This window comes from Caretta caretta, chromosome 1, assembly GCF_965140235.1.
Source record: "Caretta caretta isolate rCarCar2 chromosome 1, rCarCar1.hap1, whole genome shotgun sequence".
In the NCBI taxonomy this organism is placed as follows: domain Eukaryota; kingdom Metazoa; phylum Chordata; order Testudines; family Cheloniidae; genus Caretta; species Caretta caretta.
Genome location: NC_134206.1, coordinates 219,950,942 through 219,974,769, shown reverse-complemented (window position 1 = coordinate 219,974,769; position 23,828 = coordinate 219,950,942). Strand labels below are relative to the sequence as shown.

Genomic DNA, 23,828 nt, shown 5'->3' with positions numbered 1-23,828 from the left:
AGTCAGCATCAAATTCACTAAGAACTCCTCCCACCCACGTTTAAACATATTTCCTAGTAAAGACAAGTCCTCTGTGAATGTAGAATCAAATTAAATAAAAATCTTAAATGAATCCACATGTTCCATAGAATCTCTATGGATAGTAATTCCATGCCCTAAGAAGAATATAACACGTTTCAGAGTAGCAGCCATGTTAGTCCGTATCCGCAAAAAGAAAAGGAGTACTAGTGGCACCTTAGAGACTAACAAATTTATTTGAGCATAAGCTTTCATGAACTACAGCTCACTTCATCGGATCCAATGAAGAGAGCTGTAGCTCACAAAAGCTTATGCTCAAATAAATTTGTTAGTCTCTAATGTGCCACAAGTACTCCTTTTCTTTTTAAGAATATAACAGTAGGGATCTATTCTCAACCACCTGACCAGGACAGTGATGATGATGATGAAATGCTAAGGGAGATTAGAGAGGCTATCAAAATAAAGAACTCAGTAATAGTGGGGGATTTCAGTTATCCCCATATTGACTGGGTACATGTCACCTCAGGATGAAATGCAGAGACAAAATTTCTTGATACTTTAAATGACTACTTCTTGGAACAGCTGGTACAGGAACCCACAAAGGGAGAGGCAACTCTCGATTTAGTCTTCAGTGGAGCGCAGGATCTGGTCCAAGAGGACCAGGGCTGGATTACCCAATAGGCAGACTAAGCACATGCTTAGGGCACCAGCAAAGTAGGGGGCATCAAAAAAAAAAAGATTTTTTTTTTAAAAATTTGATATTTGATATTTCAAAAAAAGCAGTCATCATGGGAAAAATTAGAACTTTGTTAGACTTCCTTACACTCCACTACACACTCTTCCCCTGTTTTTCTGTTCTCTTTTTATTACTTAGCCCCACCTAAACCAGGGGGGCATCGTACTAACGTAGATCAAAATAATGCGAGGAAATGAGATCCTATCATGTATTGCAATAAATTTATGTTTTATTATTGATATATTCTTCTGAGTTATACGTACTTGATTCGTTTTTTTTCCTTATACTCTCTCTCTATACACACACACACACACACCTAAAAATAGTGTACGTTGTGTAATTTGTTGTTTTTTTTTAAAGTTCAGACAACTGAGATAAGGCGCAGGATGAAATGTAACTGAGTGGAGCACAGAAACGTAAACTTGCGGAAGAAAAGAAACAAAAAACTAGTGAAATTTTCCAAAATCTTCCAAAGCAGACATCATTTTTCAAAGCGAATCCATCAGCAGCAACATCTTCTCTCAGTAGCACAGACATCGTTCCAAAACCTGTAGGTGTTTCAGAGACTGACTTTTCTTCCATTGGTGAAACAAACACCATTCCAGAACATGTGGATGTGTCAGAGACAGTAACTGATCAACCTACTCCTGGTGGTAAAACAGATGTTGTTCTAAAAGGTGTGAATGTGTCAGAGACTAAGCCTGCTCATGCTGTAAATAATAGGAGAAAAGATCCTGGTATGTGGGTTGATTTCAGTACCGATGATGTAGCTTACTGGATAGATGGTGGACCAAATGACTGTCAACACCATACTGGGCCATTTGAGAAATCACGTCAGACTTTGACCAATGGCAAACAAACAAGATACTGTCCACAAAAAATATTTTTTGGCATGAAAGTGAATGGTGAGAAATACACTCGAGAATGACTACTGTATTCACCATCAATAGGGTCTGTGTACTGCTTTGTTTGCAAACGTTTTGAATATAAACCTTCAACATCCCGGTTTGCTGCAGATGGATTTAGTGACTGGCGGAATACTGTTTTAATTGAACAACATGAAAATAGCACTACTCACAGAGATTCAATGTTGACATATTTAAATCGAAGACAGGGCTTTCGATCAACACAAAAATTGGAAGAACAAATTAAAGGGGAGCGTGAATACTGACAACATGCCTTACAGCGTGTTATAGCTGTTATTCAAACATTAGCTGAATGTGGTCTGCCTTTCTGGGGATCAAATGACACATTAGGATCATTGCAGAATGGAAATTTCTTGGGATTGTTGGAGCCTGTGGCTCAGTTTGACCCATTTTTAGCAGGCCATATCTCAAAATGTGGGAATGCTGGCAAAGGTAACCCATCATACTTATCCAAGACAATATGTGATGAACTCATTGGTCTAACGGGTGACAAAGTTCGTTCAGCTATTGTGGATGAAATAAGTACTGCTGGGTACTTCAGTTTATCTGTCAACTCTATACCTGATCTTTCACATATTGATCAACTGAGTATTGTACTAAGATATGTGTTTCCCACAGATGGAAAACCAGTTGAACGATTTATAACATTCCTCAATTTGAAAAACATTCCACACTGGTGAAGAAATGGCAAACCAAGTACTGCATGATCTGGGCCAAGTTTGCAAAATAGATTTCTCAAAGTGCAGAGTCAGTCTTATGACAATGCTACCAACATGTCAGGGTGTTATCAAGGAATGCAGAAGAAGCTTTTAGAACAGAACAAATATGCCATGTTCATACCATGTGCTGAACAATCTCTCAATATTGTTGGCCGCAGTGCTGTTGATTGTTGTCCGGTGGCAGTAAGTTTTTTCTCAACAGTCCAGTTACTTTATACATTTTTCTCTGCCTCAGCACACCGATGGGCAGTTCTTAAGACATATTTGAGCAATGATCGTGTGTTGAAATATCTTTCTAATACTCGCTGGGACTGGGAGGCACATGCAGTGGCAACAAGTGCAATTCTGGAGTCCTACTCAAAGACTGTGGATGCATTAGAAAGCATAGCTGAAGACCAATCACAAAAGGGAGAAACTATATGAGAGGCAGAAAACACTGCAAACAAGATGCAAGAATTAGAGTTTGTATTCATGTAGACCATGTGGAATGAAATTTTACAACACTTTTACCACACAAGTCAAGCTCTCTAAGAAAAAGAATTGGATTTGAAAACATGTGCAGACCTCTGTCAATCATTAGCAGACCACTTACACACTTTGAGGAATGATTTTGAAAGATCTGAAGACATATCAAAAGATATCTTGCCTGATACTAACTACAAAGAAGCCCAGTCCCGCAAGCAAATCAGGAAAAAAACAAGCAAATGATAGCAGTGCAACAGAAACAGCACTGAATCCTAGAGACAAATTTTGCGTATCTACTTACTACACTATAGTTGATACACTTGAAGCTCATATGAAGAGGAGAGATGAAGTGTACAAAGAAGTATCAAACAGATTTTCTTTTCTAAACTTTATGGACTCAACTGACGAACAATTTTCACAAGGTTCCCAAAAGCTAGTTGACTCATACCCTGTTGACTTGAACATGAATCCTTCATAGAATCATAGAATATCAGGGTTGGAAGGATCCTCAGGAGGTCATCTAGTCCAACCCCCTGCTCAAAGCAGGACCAATCCCCAACTAAATCATCCCAGCCAGGGCTTTGTGGAGAAGTACGGCAGTTCCACTGTTATATGCGCGCAAAGTTTAATGAAACAGGAAAAATGAAATTCAGTCACATTGATTTTCATGACACAATGTTGAAAGACGGAATACAATGTGTATTTCCAAATGTAGAGATCGCACTACGTATTTTTCTAACACTGATGATTACTAACTGCACCGCAGAAGGCTCTTTTTCTCAGCTGAAAAGAATAAAAAACCCTCAGAGAACAACAATGTGTCAGGACAGACTTGATTCACTTTCCCTATTGTGTATGGAAGCGGACATGCTTCGTCGAGTCAGCTTTGATGAACTTATCCATAATCTTGCAATCATAAAATCTAGAAAGAAGCTATTTTAATTTCAGCATACATGTAAGTTTTGTGTCATTTTGAAAAATAAAATTTTATTTTATGGTATAGTATTGTTTTTATTTTGAATTACATATGGGGGGGGACGATAATCTTTTCAGTGTTTAGGGCCTCTAAAGGTCTTAATCCGGCCCTGAACAGGACCGCTTGGAAATAGTGACCATAATATAACAACATTTAACATTCCTGTGGTGGGAAGAACACCTCAACAGCCCAGCACTGTGGCATTTAATTTCAGAAAGGGAAACTATGCAAAAATGAGGAGGTTAGTTAAACACAAATTAAAAGTGACTAGAGTGAAATCCCTGGAACCTGTATGAACACTTTTCAAAGACACTATAATAGAGGCTCAACTGAAATATATACCCCAAATTAAAAAACACAGTAAAAGAACTAAAAAAGAGCCACCGTGGCTTAACAACTATGTAAAAGAAGCAGTGAGAGATAAAAAGGCATCTTTTAAAAAGTGGAAGTCAAATCCTAGTGAGGTAAATAGAAAGGCACATAAACACTACCAAATTAAATGTAAAAATGTAATACGAAAGGCCAAAAAGGAGTCTGAAGAACAGCTAGCCAAAACCTCAAAAAGGTAATAACATGTTTTTTAAGTACATCAGAAGTAGGAAGCCTGCTAAACAACCAGTGGGGCCCCTGGACGATCGAGATACAAAAGGAGCACTTAAAGACAATAAAGTCATCGCAGAGAAACTAAATGAATTCTTTGCTTCAGTCTTCACGGCTGAGAATGTTAAGGAGATTCCCAGACCTGAGCCGTCTTTTGCAAGTGACAAAACTGAGGAATTGTCACAGATTGAAGTGTCATTAGAGGTGGTTTTGGAATTAATTGAGAAACTTAACAATAACAAGTCACCGTGACCAGATGGCATTCACCCAAGAGTTCTGAAAGAACTCAAATGTGAAATTGCGGAACTATTAACTATGGTTTGTAACCGGTCCTTTAAATCAGCTACTGTACCCAATGACTGGAAGAGAGCTAATGTAACGCCAAGATTTAAGAAGGGCTCCAGAGGTAATCCTGGCAATTACAGACTGGTAAGTCTAACGTCAGTAACGGGCAAATTAGTTGAAACAATAGTAAAGAATAAAATTGTCAGACACATAAGAACATAAATTGTTGCACAAAAGTCAACATGGTTTCTGTAAAGGGAGATCATGTCTTACTAATCTATTAGAGTTCTTTGCAAGGGTCAACAAACATGTGGACAAGGGGGATCCAGTGGACATAGTGTACTTAGATTTCCAGAAAGCCTTTGACAACGTCCCTCACCAAAGGCTCTTATGTAAATTAAGTTGTCATGGGATAAGAGGGAAGATCCTTTCCTGGACTGAGAACTGGTTAAAAGACAGGGAACAAAGGGTAGGAATAAATGGTAACTTTTCAGAATGGAGAGGGGTAACTAGTGGTGTTCCCCAAGGGTCAGTCCTAGGACCAATCCTATTCAACCTATTCATAAATGATCTGGAGAAAGGGGTAAACAGTGAGGTGGCATAGTTTGCAAATGATACTAAACTGCTCAAGATAGTTAAGACCAAAGCAGACTGTGAAGAACTTCAAAAAGATCTCATGAAACTAAGTGACTGGGCAACAAAATAGCAAATGAAATGTAATGTGGATAAATGTAAAGTAATGCACATTGGAAAAAATAACCCCAACTAGACATACAATATGATGGGGGCTAATTTAGCTACAACTAATCAGGAGAGTGATCTTGGGACTCATCATGGATAGTTCTCTGAAGACATCCACGCAGTGTGCAGTGGCAGTCAAAAAAGCAAACAGGATGTTAGGAATCATTTAAAAAGGGGTAGAGAATAAAACGGAGAATACCTTATTGCCCTTATATAAATCCATGGTACGCCCACATCTTGAATACTGCGTACAGATGTGGTCTTCTCATCTCAAAAAAAGATATACTGGCATTAGAAAAGGTTCAGAAAAGCGCAACTAAAATGATTAGGGAACGGGTCCCATATGAGGAGAGATAAAAGAAGCTAGGACTTTTCATCTTGGAAAAGAGGAGACTAAGGGGGATAGGATAGAGGTCTATAAAATCATGAGTGGTGTGGAGAAAGTGAATAAGGAAAAGTTATTTACTTGTTCCCATAATATAAGAACTAGGGGCCACCAAATGAAATTAATGGGCAGCAGATTTAAAACAAATAAAAGGAAGTTCTTCACGCAGCGCACAGTCAACCTGTGGAACTCCTTGCCTGAGGAGGTTGTGAAGGCTAGGACTATAACAGGGTTTAAAAGAGAACTGGATAAATTCATGGAGGTTAAGTCCATTAATGGGTATTAGCCAAGATGTGTAAGGAATGGTGTCCCTAGCCTCTGTTTGTCAGAGGGCAGAGATGGATGGCAGGAAAGAGATCACTTGATGATTACCTGTTAGGTTCACTCCCTCTGTGGCACCTGGCATTGGCCACGGTCGGTAGACAGGATACTGGGCTGGATGGACCTTTGGTCTGACCCAGTATGGTCATTCTTATGTGAATGCATATCTTTAAACATTCCCCCAGCAACGTCTGTAATTCAAACCTTGCTGCATTGTGCTACTGCAGAAGCGGAAAGTGAAAGCACACTGTTCTATTTTCACTCCTTACACTTTGCAGCGAGGTAACAATTTCACTAAACTCTCTCTCTCTCTCTCTGTTCTCATAATTAAAGATACTAGTAGTGTCACAGGGAGGGGCATCTGCTTTTAAATGCTCAGTATCAATCAACTGATAGTGTCCCTTTCATTTAGAGAGTTTAATTTGTCAAATAATCATGCATAGCAATGTTCAGTTTCAGTAACCCCTTTATGTCATATCACACATCTGACCCCTCTGCACAAGTAGCGTAAAGTGCCACCCAGCATACTGAAGTAGGGTTAGATATTTACTGCTGCATTCTAGGTGAGGGGTTTTCATCCTGCCCTTTCCATATTGTTAAATGGGAAGGCGGCCCTGAGGAGGGATGATGTGGTATGGAAAAGACTGAGACGCACTGTTCTAAGACAACGAGTTTATGTCCAGCATGCCGTCAAAAATCCCATTCTAACCATGATTTCCTACCCACATAATCTCTTCACACCCTCCTTCACCTGAACTGCTGTCCTGTGTCTTCCCCACCGCAGAGTTTCTTAAGGAAAGGGATTTTGTAGAATGGGAACACCACCCTGGTGAGAAACTCAGCCTCTCTGTCATTGTCAACTGCTGGCTAGGGGGCAAGGTGCTGGGATTTCTATCAGAGTGCTGTTCCTTTACCCTACCCGCGTGAGGGCTCCATCTTTCCCATGAGCCACTGGGGCTGGTGAGTAGGTGTCTTATACATTTGAAGTTCCACATTCTACACTGCTCTAGCGGCTGGAAGAGAAAAGGAACTCAGACTCTTTTCCATCCCATCCCCCAGAACTTCCTAGCTGTTGAAAAGAAGACACTGGGGGGAGGGCAAAGAGGGTGTCTATTAATCCATCCCTCCTCCAGCTTGTTTTTTTCGGTTCTCTTTGCTCCATATGAGTAACTCCAGTGCCTACTTCTACTGCTACTTAGAGCTTTTCCAAGCAATAGCAGCACCACTACTATGAAACTGACATGATTCTTGACAGTTCCACTGCTTGACTTCAAAAGAGCTAACTTTAAAAAATTAAGGGAATTAGTTAGGGAAGTGGCCTGGACTGAAGAACTCAAGGATCTGAATGTGGAGGAAACTTGGAATTACTTTAAGTCAAAGTTGCAGAAATTATCTGAAGACTGCATCCCAAGCAAGAGTGGGGAAAATTCGTAGGGAAGGGTTGCAGACCAACCTGGATGAACAAGCATCTCAAACATGTGATTAAGAGAAAGCAGAAAGCCTATAAGGATTAAAAGATGGGATGGATCTGCAAGAAAAGCATCCTCTTAGAGGTCAGAAAGTGTAGAGATAAAGTGAGAACTGTCAAAAGTCAGAATTGAACTTTTACTATTCGTTTCAATTCCCTTTACAAAGATTCTTTCACCATGTAAATAAAAAGAAGACAAGGAAAGAAAGGGGACCACTAAACACAGAGGATGGGGTGAAGATTAAAGATCATCTAGGCATGGCCCAACACCTACACAAATACTTTGCCTCAGTTTTTAATGAGGCTAATGAAGAGCTTAGGTGTAGTGGCAGTGTGGCTAATGGGAATGAGGATACAGAGGTAAAAATTACCACATCTGAGGTGGAAGTCAAACTCAAACAGCTTGGTGAGACTAAATCAGCAGGCCCAGATAATCTCCATCCTAGAATATTAATGAAACTGGCATAGGAAATTGCAAGCCCAATAGCAAGAATTTTTAATGAATCTATAAACTTGGGGGTTGTACCCTATGACTGGAGAATTGCTAATATAAGTCCTTTATTTTTAAGAAAGGGGAAAAAAAGTGATCTGGGAAACTAAAAGCCTGTTAGTTTGACCTCAGTTGTATGCAAGGGCTTGGAACAAATTTTGAAGGAGAAAGTAGTTATTGGCATAGCGGTGAACAGTAATTGGGATAAAACAGAACATGGTTTTACAAAAGGTAGATCGTGCCAGAGCAACCTGATCTCCTTCTTTGAGAAGATAACTGATCATTTAGACAATGGATTTCAGTAAGGCATTTGATACAGTTCCACATGAGAAATTATTAGTTAAATTGGAGAAAATGGATATTCATATGAGAATTGAAAGGTGGATAAGGAACTGATTAAAGGGGAGACTACAATGGGTCATACTGAAAGGTGAACTGTCAGGCTGGAGGGAGGTTACTAGTAGAGTTCGTCAGGGACCAGTCTTGGGACCAATCTCATTTAACATTTTTATTACTGACTTTGGTGCAAAAAGTGGGTGTGCGCTAATAAAATTTGTAGATGACACAAAGTTGGGAGATACTCCCAATACAGAGGAGGACTGGAATATCATACTAAAAGATCTGGATGATCTTGTAAACTGGCGTAATAGAAATTAGATGAAATTTAATAGTGCAAAGTCATGCATTTCGGGATTAACAAGAAGAATTTTTGCTCTAAGCTGGATACTTACCAGTTGGAAGCGACAGCAGGAAAAAGACTGTGGTGTATTGGTTGATCACAAAATGACTATGAGAAGTCAAAGTGATGTGGCTGTGAAAAAGACTAATGCAGTCCTAGGATGCATCAGGAAAGGTATTTCCAGGAGACAGGGAAGTGCCATTATACAAGGGCACTGGTGAGACCTCATCTGGAATAATGTGTGTAATTCTGGTCTTCCATGTTTGAGAAAGACAAGTTCAAACTGGAACAAGTGCAGAGAAGGACTACTAGGATGATCTAAGAAATGGAAAACCTACCTTATGAGAGGAGACTCAAAGAGTTTAACTTGTTTAGCATAACCAAAAGAAGTCTGAAGGGAGATATGATTGCTCTTTATAAATTCATCAGAGGGATAAATACCAGGGAGAGAGAGAGAGAAATTATTTAAATTAAGGACAGTATTGACACAAGAACAAATGGAATACACTGGCCATCAACAAGTTTAGGCTCAAAATTAAAGGTTTCTAACCATCAGAAGAGTGAAGTTCTGGAACAGCCTTCCAAGGGGAGCAGTGGGGACAAAAATCCAAACTGGCTTTAAGACCTGATAAGTTTGATAAGTTTACGGAGGGGATGATATGACAGGACTGCCTATGATGGCATGTGGCCCATCGGTGACTTCCAGCAGCAAAAATCCCCAACAGCTGGAGACAGGACACTAGAGGAGGAGGGCTCTGAGTTACTACAGAGAATTCTTTCCCAGATGTCTGGCTGGTGGATCATGTCCACATGCTCAGGATCTAACTGATCACCATATTTGAGGTCGGGAAGGAATTTTCATCCGGGTCAGATTGGCAGAGACCCTGGGGGATTTTCGTCTTCCTCTGCAGCACAGTCACTTGCAGGTTTAAATGAGCGTGGATTTTATGTAACTTGAAAGTCTTTAAAACAGTGGTTCTCAACATGTGACCCTGTCAGGGTTCCCTCCCCACTCTGAACTCTAGGGAACAGATGTGGGGACCGGCATGAAAGACCCCCTAAGCTTATTTCTACCAGCTTAGGTTAAAACTTCCCCAAGGCACAAATTCTTTGCCCTTGGAGGGTATGCTGCCACCACCAAGTGATTTAACAAAGAATCAGGGAAAGGACCATTTGGAGTTCCTATTCCCCCCAAATATCCCCCCAAGCCCTTACACCCCCTTTCCTGGGGAGGCTTGAGAATAATATCCTAACCAATTGGTTACAAAGCGATCACAGACCCAAACCCCTGGGTCTTAGGACAATAGAGAAATCAGTCAGGTTCTTAAAAGAAGGATTTTATTTTAAAAAAAGGTAAAAATCACCTCTGTAAAATCAGGATGGAAAATAACTTTACAGGGTAATAAAAGATTCAAAAACACAGCAGAACTTCCTCTAGGCTTAGTTTCAAAGTTACAAAAAACAGGAATAAACCTCCCTCCAGCAAAGGAAAAATTCACAAGCAAAACAATCTAACCTAACACGCCTTGCCTGGCTTTTACTTACTATTTTTGTAATATGAGAGACTTTTAGAATGGTTTATAGGAGAAGGAGTTTTCTGACCTGATGCTTCTCTGCTTCCCAAGAGAACACACCAAACAAAACCTTCCCCCCACTTTCAAGATTTGAAAGTATATTCTTTCCCCATTGGTCCTTTTGGTCAGGTGCCAACCAGGTTATTTGAACTTCTTAACCCCTTACACGTAAGGAAGAATTCTAGACTACCCTTAGCTGTATGGTTATGACACGCACCCCAAATCACAGACGGTGTCAACCAGGCTATTTGAGCTTCTTAACCCCTTACAGGTAAGGAGGAATTCAAGGCTACCCTTAGCTGTATGGTTATGACAGACCCAATCAGCACACAGCTACGGCCCATGTGACATCCTCAGGGCCATACACGTACTATGTATATTGTGTGGATGTGGCCAACATAACACATAGAGTCCTGCATATGAAGCCTTCAGTGGTAAATAGGTTGTGAACCACTGCTTTAAGCCATGATTTTAGGACTTCAGTGACTCAGCCAGAGGTTAGGGGTCTATTGCAGGAGTGAGTGGGCAAGGTTCTGTGGCCTGAAATGTGCAGAAGATCAGACTAGATGACCACGATGGTCCCTTCTGATCTTAAAGCCTGAGTCTATGTCCCTTCCGGTAACAGTCCCCCGGTTTTCTTAATTCCAGACCACGGCTGCTTGGCAAAGCTTGGGGAGGCACTGTAGGCATAGGAGCTGCATGCGGGCAGACTTATCAATAAGATACTGCCTCAGTTTAAACTATTCATATTTGGAAGGTTGTCTTTGCTATTGTGGAAGTATAACATTGTATAAGGGGACATGCTGGATACATTGTATATGAGAGGGCATGCCAAAACATGTTACAAAGTATCTGAGGGAGCACACGTAGGGACAGTTAGCTTTTGAATGGAGAAGCAATTAAGATAGAGCCAGCACGTCTAAGAAGCAGGCATCAGAATGGAAGGCGTGAAGGGCAATTAGTTAAGTTAACTGGAAGCTGTTAAAGGAGATTGTTAAGGGTGGCAGGTAATTGAAGATACGTGACTGGTCTCAGGAATTTCGAAGGGTGGTGACTAAAATCTTTTTCTTCTTTTGTCTGTAACTTCCCTGTAACTTGTTCTCCAAAAAACTGTATAAATTAAGAGACACAAGCTTCACTCAGGGGGCTTACTTCTAAATATATTAGCAGAGCAGCTTTGCTAATAAAACAGAGTGGTCTGATAAATTGTGAGTCTGAGTCAAACTTTGACACTATCCTACAGGCTAGAAACTTGGTTTTATTTTAAATGCAAGCTTATTCTGAATACTTTGCTGGTGAAGTTCCCCTCACTCATGAAGAGAAGTATCCCAGCTGCCTGACAGAATTTTTCCAAAGTGCTCTCAAATACAGTACATATAAATAATACCCTGCATGTTGTCCTTGACTCAATAAGGAAATGAACATGCTAGATATTATTAGCACACAGTTTCCAAGCCTTCATAACTTCAGTTACAGCATATCAAATCCCAGTTTCTTCAAACAGGGCAAAACAATTGTTCCTCGCTCACACGGAGTTACATTTTCAGTATGAAGAACGGAATGAAGCTGGCTTTGAGATAAGTGAATGCCAAGAAAAGCGTACAATTGTTTAAAATGTAAAATGAGTCAAACACAGCCATCCTTGCTCCAAATTAAAGCATGAAAAACTTCTGATGAAAATGGTGAGAGTTATAAACAAAACAGGAGTTTCAAAGGGCATTCTCCATTACGCTCTCCATTTTTAAAGGTTTAAAAAAAAGTCATCCCAAAAAAACCTCTCTGCCTGTGTTTAACACCAATTCAGGGTGATCTTGCAAACAATACTACAAATAGCGTTCATTGCCATGAATAGTCCCATGGAAGAGACAATGTTCAGTATTAAATTTCAAAGGACCAGGTGCTTGGGTTATTAGAAGTCAGAGAATTTTAAGGATGGTCTACACACACTTTGTATACCACTTTAAATATATTGGTTTAGATTAGAAACATATTGTTAAAAGTAGTACAACTCTCTAGGGTGGATGCAGTTATACCTGTATAAAGGTGCTTCTGCTGAATATAGCTCAACAGGGGAATAAACTAGATCAGCATAAGGACCTTTATAGTGATAAATCTGCACCCACACCAGGGTACTGCTGCTTTAACAATATCAGTATAAAACTCACACCCCCCCCCAACAGACACAGTTAAATTGGTACAAAAAACTGTGTGGGCAGGCCTTAGAAATGTAATTTACTTTTCAATATTTAATGCTCTTAGATTCCTTTTTGTATTTTTCTCAGCACGGACAATGAAAACGGACTCCCCAGCTATTAGTCACTTCCACCTTCAGAATTACCAGACATGAATCCAGTGCAGTAACGTTTGAGTTACAAATGCTTCAGTGATACCCTTTACATCCAAAGGAAAAACTCCTTTCAAAGGAATTTAAAATATATCATGCAAACATTCCTATTGTGCTTCTTAAAAACAACTTGACAGTCCTTTTAACTGACACTATTGCTGCAATTTTATCATAAGATATATCATAAATGAACAGAAATACTAAGCTTAATACCTTTTTTTCCTTTTAAAGAATCATAGGCGTTAGAGATGAACAAGATGATTTAGTCTATTCCACCTCTTTGGGGCCAATGCAGGATAGTTCTAGTATATGTTTTAGTGTTTCTCTATCTAGCTTTCAGAGTCCTGAACAATGGGGCTACTAACCTTCCCTTGGGAGACCGGATGACAGCCTACTACATCTCACTGTCAGGAAGTTTTTTCTGATGTTCAGGCTAAACTTTCCCTTTTCTTAATATCTTCTTCTTGATCTTAGTTATAAAACCCATGTATCTCGCTAAATATTTCCCCTGCCTCCTGTTTACACCCTTCACATACTTCATCCAACAAAGAGGGATCTTTCCATTGCTACTGTTGCAAAGACAGTTTCTTCAATTTAGATTCACATTTAGGGGACTTAAGGCAAAAGTATAACGCCTCAGCACAATGTAACTAAAAGTTTACATGTTGTCAAACAAATATTTCAGATATTGAACACAGCACCTTAGATGTAACAGAATTTTAAAAATCCAGTTCACTTGTCACCATCTATGCCCAATGTTTGCTTTCTGCATTTCTTTCAGTTTAGAGAAAAAGAGAGTAGAATCAGTTTCAGTTTGTTTATAGATAGGGGATTTCTGCCCAGGTTCAAGTGTCTGCCTATGTGCATCTTACTTCAGGGACTAGAGTCTCACTAAGACAGCAAGATCTATTCCTCAAGATTCTTTATTGATGGGCCCAAGTGTTTGGAACATCAGCAAAATTTGTTTAACATAGCCCCAAAACAAGTTGTGACACATGGCCAGAAAGGGTTAAGCATTCTGCAGGATAAGTGACCCAAATACAACCTTTAGGGACATACCGGTAGATAACGTTTGTGGTTTTGTGTGTTTACATATATATTGTTAGAGGTTAACAATGTAATGAAACAGTTCCTGTCTATGCTGTATTCTGCTAATTCAGAGATCAAAAGGAGATCTTAAAATTTAAATGAACTGTAAATATAGTTACAGGTTTCAGAGTAGCAGCCGTGTTAGTCTGTATCCGCAAAAAAAAAAAAAGGAGTACTTGTGGCACCTTAGAGACTAACACATTTATTTGAACATAAGCTTTCGTGAGCTACAGCTCACTTCATCGGATGCATTTCTAGAAAAAACCTTTTGTAGTAATAATCAAGGTGGGCCATTTCCAGCAGTTGACAAGATCATCTACTGTAGCTCACGAAAGCTTTTGCTCAAACAAATTTGTTAGTCTCTAAGGTGCCACAAGTACTCCTTTTCTTTTTGTAAATATAGTGCTATCACTGTATTGATCTCTCTTTGAAATGTATAGAAAATCACCTGCGAATGGTGGAAAACAGGCAATTGCCTTATGCTAATCTGTGTAGCTAATTACCGCTGATGTTTAGGAAATAGCTCTACTTCAAAGGACAATTGCCTGTTGTTCACCTAAGGACTCTGTGCTGTCAAGAAAAGTCTTGGAACTGTACAAAAGTCTCTTGGGTGCTGATCTCAGATCAGCCTGATGCGTTATACAGGGGAAGCTTGAGTCGTAAGACTGAGATCTCCAGTCCCACCTGGGTCACCCTGGACATGAACATTGGACTATAACCTATGCACTAATTCTGAAAGAACTCTTTGCAACTACAAAGCTCACCATCTCTACTATAAAGAAAAGCTCACGAAAGGTTATGCTCAAATAAATTGGTTAGTCTCTAAGGTGCCACAAGTACGCCTTTTCTTTTTGCGAATACAGACTAACACGGCTGCTACTCTGAAACATCTCTACTATGAAACTGAGCTCAGAACTGTACTTATGTCTGTATGTATACTGATCTTTTAGCCAATACACTTTCTCTTGTCTTTTTTTAATAAATTTCAGTTTAGTTAATAAGAATTGGCTGTAAGCGTGTATTTAGGTAAAATCTTAGAATATTCATTAACTTGGGAGGTAATGTGTCTGATCTTTTAGGATTGGTAGAACTTTCTTATATGATGAATAAGATTTTCAGTAATCATCATATTTGACTTAGGTGTCTGGGTGGAAGCCCAAGGCTGGGTTACTATAAGGGAACTGTCTTTTGGCTTCTGGGCAACCAGTAAGGTAGAGTAGAAGCTGTTTTGCACTGGCTTGGTAAATCTAAGTATTGAAATATCCACCAGCTTTGGGGATTGTCTGTCCCATTCTTTGCAGTTTGCCCTAACTGAATAACCACAGTGTGACTCACCTGGAACCCTGATCACACAAGTATTCAATAAACTTCAGGTTGCTTTCAGACCAATTCCTACCAGATGCAGAGCCAAATCTTCCAAAGTAGCACCCAGACAGACACTCTTTGACAGGAGTAGTCAATAGGTGGACTGTGGACCAAATCTGGACCACCAGATGCTTTTGAACGGCCCCCAAAATCTTTGTATTTACTTATTTTTTTTTGTTATTTTCTCTGAAGTCTGGACCTTAGCTATATCTTGACCAAGAAATTCGGACCTGGACAAAAAATAATTGATTACCCCTGTTCTGTGACCGTCCCATAAACACCTGTACCAGGAGAAGGAGATGATGAGCTAAAATTAACCCTCTCCTCAACAGAGACCAGAGTCCCCTGCCTTATTGCACACACACTGCAGAAAATGAGTCTCAGAAGTACAGCAAGATGACCAAGTGCAGTTTTAAAGTTTCTCCTGGTACGATGGTCCTCCACTAAGGAACACTGAACTGACTGTAAAATAGCACAAAAATTTTATTCTGAGAGAACAGGAAAATCTAGTGGGACAGCCAGAGAGGGACTTGGACAGAAGGTTTCAGCACACAGTCTGCTGGGGAGTGCAAATGAGAGTGAGGAGTTGACTGCCTTTTCCTGCACCAAGAACGCATACCTGTACTTTTTCTTTCCGTAGTGTTTGAAGAGAAACATTTCAAACAAAGGAACAAGTCTGTATTTCTTCCAACTGCCTATTGTAGCTCTTATGAAACAAAAGTTGGAACACTCCTTACAGAGGGTTCTAGGGAGAAAGCTAGGATGTGCTGAAGAAAGGATGGGACAATTTCCCCTTCTCTGATGGGGTCATCCTTCTGGATGCTGCTAAACCAGTCCTTCCTGAGATTACTTGTTCTGAAGGCTCGTAAAAATTGTTCTGATGAGGTAAACTTTCACCTTTGGAATGGACTAGGTTGCTCATAATGACACGTATTAAAGATACATCATATATTCCCCCCAGCACCAAGGTCTTCACCTCTACCACCACCCACTTCAAGAACAAAACACCATATTGTACTGTCTATATGCTCTGTACTGAAGCGTTGAGGAACACAGCATAAACACCTCCAGAAAAGGCACTTAAGCTAAGTTTCCTTGCCCAGTGTTGCTGCTTCCTACATTGGATCTGGCTAAAACGCCAGTTTGTGCAAATGCAAAACCAAATGAATAGATTCCTTCATCTCTCACCTCTCTCAGCCAGCATCTGCACTCTGCTAACTCAGGTTTTATCACAGGTGAAGTGGAGGATTTTTGTGAAATCCTCTTATTAACAACATTAGCACCATATCAATAAACTGAAGTGCCAGCCCTTGTGTCTTAGTTATAACACTCAAAACCACTATCACTCACCTCGCACTTGGTTTTGGTTGATCTGACAAGTACCTCTGTTCTTTTCACAGAACAATAAATCTGAGGATATTCTTGCAATACAGAAAATTAATGGGAAACTTAACTTAAACTAGCCCAACTGTGAAACTACATAAATACGAGATTTTGTAAAACCCAAGTGAGACAGAAAGGTTTCTACAATTGTTTTTATACAAGCAATCCCTTGCAGTCCATTTTAAATGGAGGTTTTTACTGAATCACATATGAAATTGAATCATACAATCAGTGCAGCAGTTTCAGTGCTGTTTTCATAGATTCACAGTGTGGAAGTATAACATTGTATAAGTACAACGTTGTATAAGGGGACATGCTGGATACATTGTATATGAGAGGGCATGCCAAAACATGTTACAAAGTATCTGAGGGAGCACACGTAGGGACAGTTAGCTTTTGAATGGAGAAGCAATTAAGATAGAGCCAGCACGTCTAAGAAGCAGGCATCAGAATGGAAGGTGTGAAGGGCAATTAGTTAAGTTAACTGGAAGCTGTTAAAGGAGATTGTTAAGGGTGGCAGGTAATTGAAGATACGTGACTGGTCTCAGGAATTTCGAAGGGTGGTGACTAAAATCTTTTTCTTCTTTTGTCTGTAACTTCTCTGCAACTTGTTCTCCAAAAAACTGTATAAATTAAGAGACACAAGCTTCACTCGGGGGGCTCACTTCTAAATGTATTAGCAGAGCAGCTTTGCTAATAAAATAGAGTGGTCTGATAAATTGTGAGTCTGAGTCAAACTTTGACAACAGATTCCGAGGCCAAAAGGGACCAATGCAATCATGTAGTCTGACCTCCCATGTAACACAGGCCATAGAACTTCCCCAGAATAATTCCTTATGAGCTGTGCTGTTCCCACACTTCCTTTTTTCAAATGTGCTGCCGATTTATTTTTTAAAATTGATAATGCATAACTGTATCACAGTTGTCATGGGGAGACCGAAGGATTTGGAAACTAGGCAGAGAGAACTTTACTTCTGGCACTCAGGGGGACAGTGTAGGAACTTCTGGGATAAACACACTCGCTAGGTATTTCTGCTACAATAATCAACAGTGAACTAAGTTAATATTGATATGTTGATGTTGACTGTAGGTTTCAGAGTTAACACCTCACTAAGATGAATGGGACATTTCACACTTCTGAGCTATTGTTTCAAGTTGTCTGAATCAGGCAAATGCTGTTGTGCTGCTTACGTTCTGTTCATAGAATCATAGAATATCAGGCTTGGAAGGGACCTCAGGAGGTCATCTAGTCCAACTCCCTGCTCAAAGCAGGACCAATCCCCAATTAAATCATCCCAGCCAGGGCCTTGTCAAGCCTGACCTTAAAAACTTCTAAGGAAGGAGATTCCACCACTTCCCTAGGTAACACATTCCAGTGTTTCACCACCCTCCTAGTGAAAAAGTTTTTCCTAATATCCAACCTAAACCTCCCCCACTGCAACTTGAGACCATTACTCCTTGTTCTGTCATCTGCTACCACTGAGAACAGTCTAGAGCCATCCTCTTTGGAACTCCCTTTCAGGTAGTTGAAAGCAGCTATCAAATCCCCCCTCATTCTTCTCTTCCGTATACTAAACAATCCCAGTTCCCTCAGCCTCTCCTCATAACTCATGTGTTCCAGTCCCCTAATCATTTTTGTTGCCCTCTGCTGGACTCTTTCCAATTTTTCCACATCCTTCTTGTAGTGTGGGGCCCAAAACTGGACACAGTACTCCAGATGAGGCCTCACCATTGTCAAATAGAGGGGAACGATCACGTCCCTCGATCTGCTGGCAATGCCCCTACTTATACATCCCAAAATGCCATTGGCCTTCTTGGCAACAACGGCACACTGTTGACTCATATCCAGCTTCTCATCCACTGTAACCCCTAGGTCCTTTTCTGCAGAACTGCTGCCGAGCCATTCGGTCCCCAGTCTGTAGCGGTGCATTGGATTCTTCCGTCCTAAGTGCAGGACTCTGCACTTGTCCTTGTTGAACCTCATCAGATTTCTTTTGGCCCAATCCTCTAATTTGTCTAGGGCCCTCTGTATCCTGTCCCTACCCTCCAGCGTATCTGCCTCTCCTCCCAGTTTAGTGTCATCTGCGAACTTGCTGAGGGTGCAATCCACACCATCCTCCAGATCATTTATGAAGATATTGAACAAAACCGGTCCCAGGACCGACCCTTGGGGCACTCCACTTGATACCGGCTGCCAACTAGACATGGAGCCATTGATTACTACCCGTTGAGCCCGACAATCTAGCCAGCTTTCTATCCACCTTTATAGTCCATTCATCCAGCCCATACTTCTTTAACTTGCTGGCAAAAATACTGTGGGATGTTTACAAGGTTGTCTTTGCAACCATAAGGGCTAGAAATAGTTTGTTTAAAAGGAAGCTTGGCTACTGGAGCATCAATCTGCAGCAAGAGGTGAATTTGCTGTGAATATCCTAGTCCCTCGCCACAAACTCTGCCTATACTGTTGCAACCTAAACACTCACTGCAGGACTAAGACTGCAAAAGTGAAAGCATCTATAAGCAGAAGCTAACATGGCAATTATTTTGCATTATCAAGCTAAGAAATATGCAAAAAGGAAACAAGAAGCATAAACCCATGACAAGTACATTACATTTTTAAAATTCTCTCTCTTTTAATAATCTGTGGGGCTATTAGCAGCACAGGTAATGAAATATCTGTTTAAAACATGATTTTTAAGTTGACATGCATCACTTTTAAAATAAATTAAAGTCTTGAGAGTTGTAAATTTGTCCTTGTGATCCATATCTAAAGAGCTTGTTTGTATCCTCCTCTTTGGCAATAATTACCCAGTATAATTGCAGAGAAGGGCCTCAAAAGGTTCAATATAGCAACTAAAAGTACAAAAACAACAACAGCTTGCATTTACATAAAACCTTCCATCAAAGAAAGCTTTACCAACAGTAATGGTAAAGGTAAGGATTAGGTGTAGGCAGAGGCAGAGAGAAGGGCCTGATTTTCTGTTGAAGTCAGTGGCAGCTGTGAGCACTCAGTATCTTTCCAAATCAAGCCATAAGTGATTGACCTACAGTCAAACACAGGAAGTCCAGGGAAAAGTTAGGGCAAGAATTCAGATGTTCTGACTCCCAGTCCTGAGCTTTAATCATAAGTTCACAGAAATACCTTCTTATGACAATACACAACAGCATTAATAAAGGTGCTAAGTAACCCAATTGCAATTTTAGCCGACAAATATACCTCCTCCCCCACCATGTGCCATCCTTATCCCACCATACCCCATTTTCTATACACAACTCCTCTTCTGTACTGTATCCCCAATACATCTGACTCCCTTAGGAGCTAACTGCCTTCCAACAGCTCCCATGCCTCAGCAGGAGCTGAGTTAAAAGCAAGTTTCCCCAAATTCAGCAAGAAATGTTTCTTAACATTTCCTCTGAGTGTGAGGGGAAAATGGGAGGAAACATTAAATAAACCGAGAAGAAAGCCAAGAACAGTTAGTATGATGGTCAGGCCAGCCCTCTTCTGCAGTGTTCTCTCTCCAGCTGCACATTATTTCCCACAGGAGCTACTGCATTATAGGGGAACGCCTGATTCTAACTCACTGTGTGCCATCTCCTGAATCTAACCTGTACTACAGGAGCTCCCCTGCTTTCCCCATCCCCCCCAGCGCTCTGCTCCCAAGATCAGATCTGTGCTTGAGCATCACAGAAGTTCCTCATCTCTCCTTGTGCAGCAGTAATATCGGAGCATTGTGGGGAGAGAGAGCAGACTCCCTCCACAGAGGCCGAGTGCATACGTAGTAAGGGGTTTCCCTTCGAACACGATTATTTTCAGGGGAAGGGGAATTTAAAATGGATAAAATTATCACCATGAGAGTTTACAGAACAGCCCAAGCACTTCAGCCCCTGGCCCACAGGGGCCCCAGTACACACAGCCATTGTTGGGCTGGTCTCTTCTCTTTTTGCCACCAACTTCTCCATCTCTGGGGGAATCAGACACACACCAACATGGGAAAAATAAGAGGCTGTTCTGTCCACATGGTACAGAGGGGCAATCAGCCACTACCCACCTCGCCCCACAACGCAGCCCTTATCCCCCTGCACAACACCCCTAGGCTCTCCCCTATTGCACCCCGCGCTCCCGGGAATCTCCCAGCACCTTCCCTGCCATCCACGTCCCTTGTATCCCCCTTGCACCACCCTGTCCTCTGCCCCGCACCCCTTGCTTAACCCTGCCCCAACTCGCCCACTGAGCCCCCCCTCCCCCTTGCCCCCCCCCGCTCTGGGTCTCCCCCTTGCTTTCCCCTTCCCAACTTTTCAGGCCAGAAAGTGCAACTTTCCCAGCCGCTCCCGACCCTGCAGCGCCGGCGCCGGACTCACCGGGTCCCGGCGGGGAGCTGGGCCGGGTCCTGGGAGAGCTGGGATCGCACCGCGGGACGCGGCTCTGGGCTCCGGCTGCTGCCAGCGGAAGCAGGGGGAGGGGCCGGGGTTGCGGAGCGGGGAGGAGCTGGGGGGCGCTGCTGCTGCTCGGGAGCAGGCGCCGGCTGCGGCCCCGCGAAGAGGGACGCCGCGCTCTGGCCCCGGGGGGCGGGGAGAAGGGGGGCCAGCGGCGTGACCCCTGCCCCTCCCGGGGGCGGGCGGAGGGGGGGGTCTTTGCTCCCTGCAGGGAGCGGGGCGATCTCGGCGGGCCGGGCGTTCCCCGCGGCTGCGGACGGACGGGCAGGCAGCTGCGAGCGCCGGCCCCGGGCATGGGTGTGCTTAACCCTGCGGGGCCGGGCTCGCTGCTGCCTGACGCCGGGGCCGGCCTGAGTCTGGAGCCGGGCAGCGGGCTCCGACCCATGTCGCCTGTCCCAGGCTCGGCGCCGCCCCCTTAGCCGCCAGAAAGGGACTGGAGCCTGCCAAGGCCCCTCAGCCGCTTCCTTCCCTTGCCTCTGCTGCAGGGCTTTGGGCTGGCCATCTTCCCCCCAGCGCTCACTCACTGGGGAAAGGTTTCCCGCCAGCTGGAGCCTCCTTCACACCCATAGCACAGGGGCAGCCCTCAGGCTGCTCTATTTCTTGCATCACAGAGACCTCCTGGGGTAATGCGCATGATTGGAATATGGGTATAGAAGGTTTCAGAGTAGCAGCCCTGTTAGTCTGTATTGGTTAGTCTCTAAGGTGCCACAAGTCTTCCTTTTCTTTTTGGTATAGAAGGGTACAGCTTGCTCAGGAAGACCAGCAGGACAAAAAGGGAGGAGGTGTCGCCTTATATATTAAAAATGTATACGTGGGGGCAGAGGTTGAGACAGAAATAGGAGAGACTTTTGAAAGTCTCTGGGTAAGGATAAAAGGCGTAAAAAACAAGGGTGCTGTAATATTACAGCCCTCCTAACCAGGAAGAAGAGGTGGATGAGGCTTTGTTTTAAATAACCTAAAAAAGTCATCCAAAGCATGGACTTGGTGATGGGGGACTTCAACTACTCAGTCATCTGTTGGGAAAATAACACAGCAGGGCACAAATTATCCAAGTTCTTGGAATGTATTGGAGACCATTTTTTATTTCAGAAGGTGGAGAAACCAACTATGGGAGATATTTGATTTGACAAATAAGGAGGAACTGGTTGAGAATTTGAAGGCAGCTTGGGTGAAAGTGATAATGAAATGGTAGAGTTCATGATTCTAAGGAATGGTAGGCGGGAAAACAGCAAAATAAAGACAATGGATGTCAAGAAGGCAGACTTTAGCAAACTCAGGGAGCTGAGGTAAGATCCCATGGGAAGCAGTCTAAGGGGAAAAACAACTGAAGACAGTTGGCAGTTTTTCAAAGAGACATCATTAAGGGCACAAGACCAAACTAACCCACTGTGTAGGAAAGGCAGGAAGTATGGCAAAAGACCACCCTGGCTTAACCAGGAGATCTTCATTGATCTAAAAATAAAAGAAGTGTCCTACAAAAAGTGGAAACTAGGTCAAATTACAAAGGATGAATATAAACAAATAACAAGTATGTAGGGACGAAATTAGAAAGGCCAAGGCACAAAAACGAGATCAAACTAGCTAGAGACATAAAGGGTAACAAGAAAACATTCTAGAAATACGTTAGACGCAAGAGGAAGACAAAGGACAGGGTAGGCCTGTTATTCAATGAGGGGGGAAAAACAATAACAGAAAATGTGGAAATGGCAGAGGCACTTAATGACTTCTTTGTTTCAGTTTTCACCCAAAAGGTTGGTGGTGATTGGATGTCTAATGTAGTGAATGTCAGTGAAAATAAGGTAGGATCAGAGGCTAAAATAGGGAAAGAACAAGTTAAAAATTACTTAGACAAGTTAGATGTCTTCAGGTCACCAGGGCCTGATAAAATACATCCTAGAATACTCAAGGAGCTGACTGCAGAGATACCTGAGCCATTAGCAATCATTTTTGAAAAGTCATGGAAGACAGGAGAGATTCCAGAAGACTGGAAAAGGGCAAATATATAAAAAGGTATAAAAAGGTAAATAAGGACAACCCGAGAAATTACAGACCAGTCCAGCTTAACTTCTGTACTGGGAAAGATAATAGAGCAAATAATTAAGCAGTCAATTTGTAAACATCTAGAAGATACTAAGGTGTTAAATAACAGTCAGCATGGATTTGTCAAGAACAAATTACGTCAAACCAACCTGATAGCTTTCTTTGACAGGGTAACACAAGCCCTGTGGATGGGGGGAAGCGGTAGACATGGTATATCTTGACTTTCATAAAGCTTTTGATATGGTCTCGCATGACCTTCTCATAAACAAAGTAGGGAAATGCAACCTAGATGGAGCTACTATAAGGTGGGTGCAGAACTGGTTGGAAAACTATTCCCAGTGAATAGTTATCCATGCTTCTCAGTCATGCTGGAAGGGCATAACAAGTGGGGTCCCACAGGGATCAGTTCTGGGCTACTTCTGTTCAATATCTTTATCAGTTATTTAGATAATGGTATAGAGAGTGCACTTACAAAGTTTGTGGACAGCATCAAGCTGGGTGGGGTTGCAAGTGCTTTGGAGGATAGGACTGAAATTCAAAATGGTCTGAAGTAAACAGGATGACATTCAGTAAGGACAAATGCAAAGTACTGAACTTAGGAAGGAACAATCACTTGCACACATGACTGTCTAAGAAGGAGTACTGCAGAAAGGGATCTGGGGGTCATAGTGGAACACAAGCTAAATCTCAGTCAACAGTAACACTGTTGCAAAAAAAGCAAACATCATTCTGGGATGTATTAGCAGGATTGTTGTAAGCAAGACACGAGAAGTAATTCTTCCGCTCTGAT

General features: G+C 41.9%; 1 protein-coding gene across 2 annotated transcripts in view; it reads right to left on the bottom strand.

Moving 5' to 3' along the window:
- TSPAN9 (tetraspanin 9) overlaps positions 1-21,086 on the bottom strand; it is a 269,639-nt gene extending 248,553 nt beyond the window's left edge. The window contains exon 1 of one of the 2 annotated variants that reach the window (XM_048823394.2): positions 20,924-21,086. The gene's annotated coding sequence lies outside the window, so the exon portion shown is untranslated. The remainder of the gene's footprint in view (positions 1-20,923) is intronic. The other variant, XM_048823385.2, reaches the window with a different exon arrangement.
- Between the last annotated feature and the right edge of the window lie 2,742 nt (positions 21,087-23,828).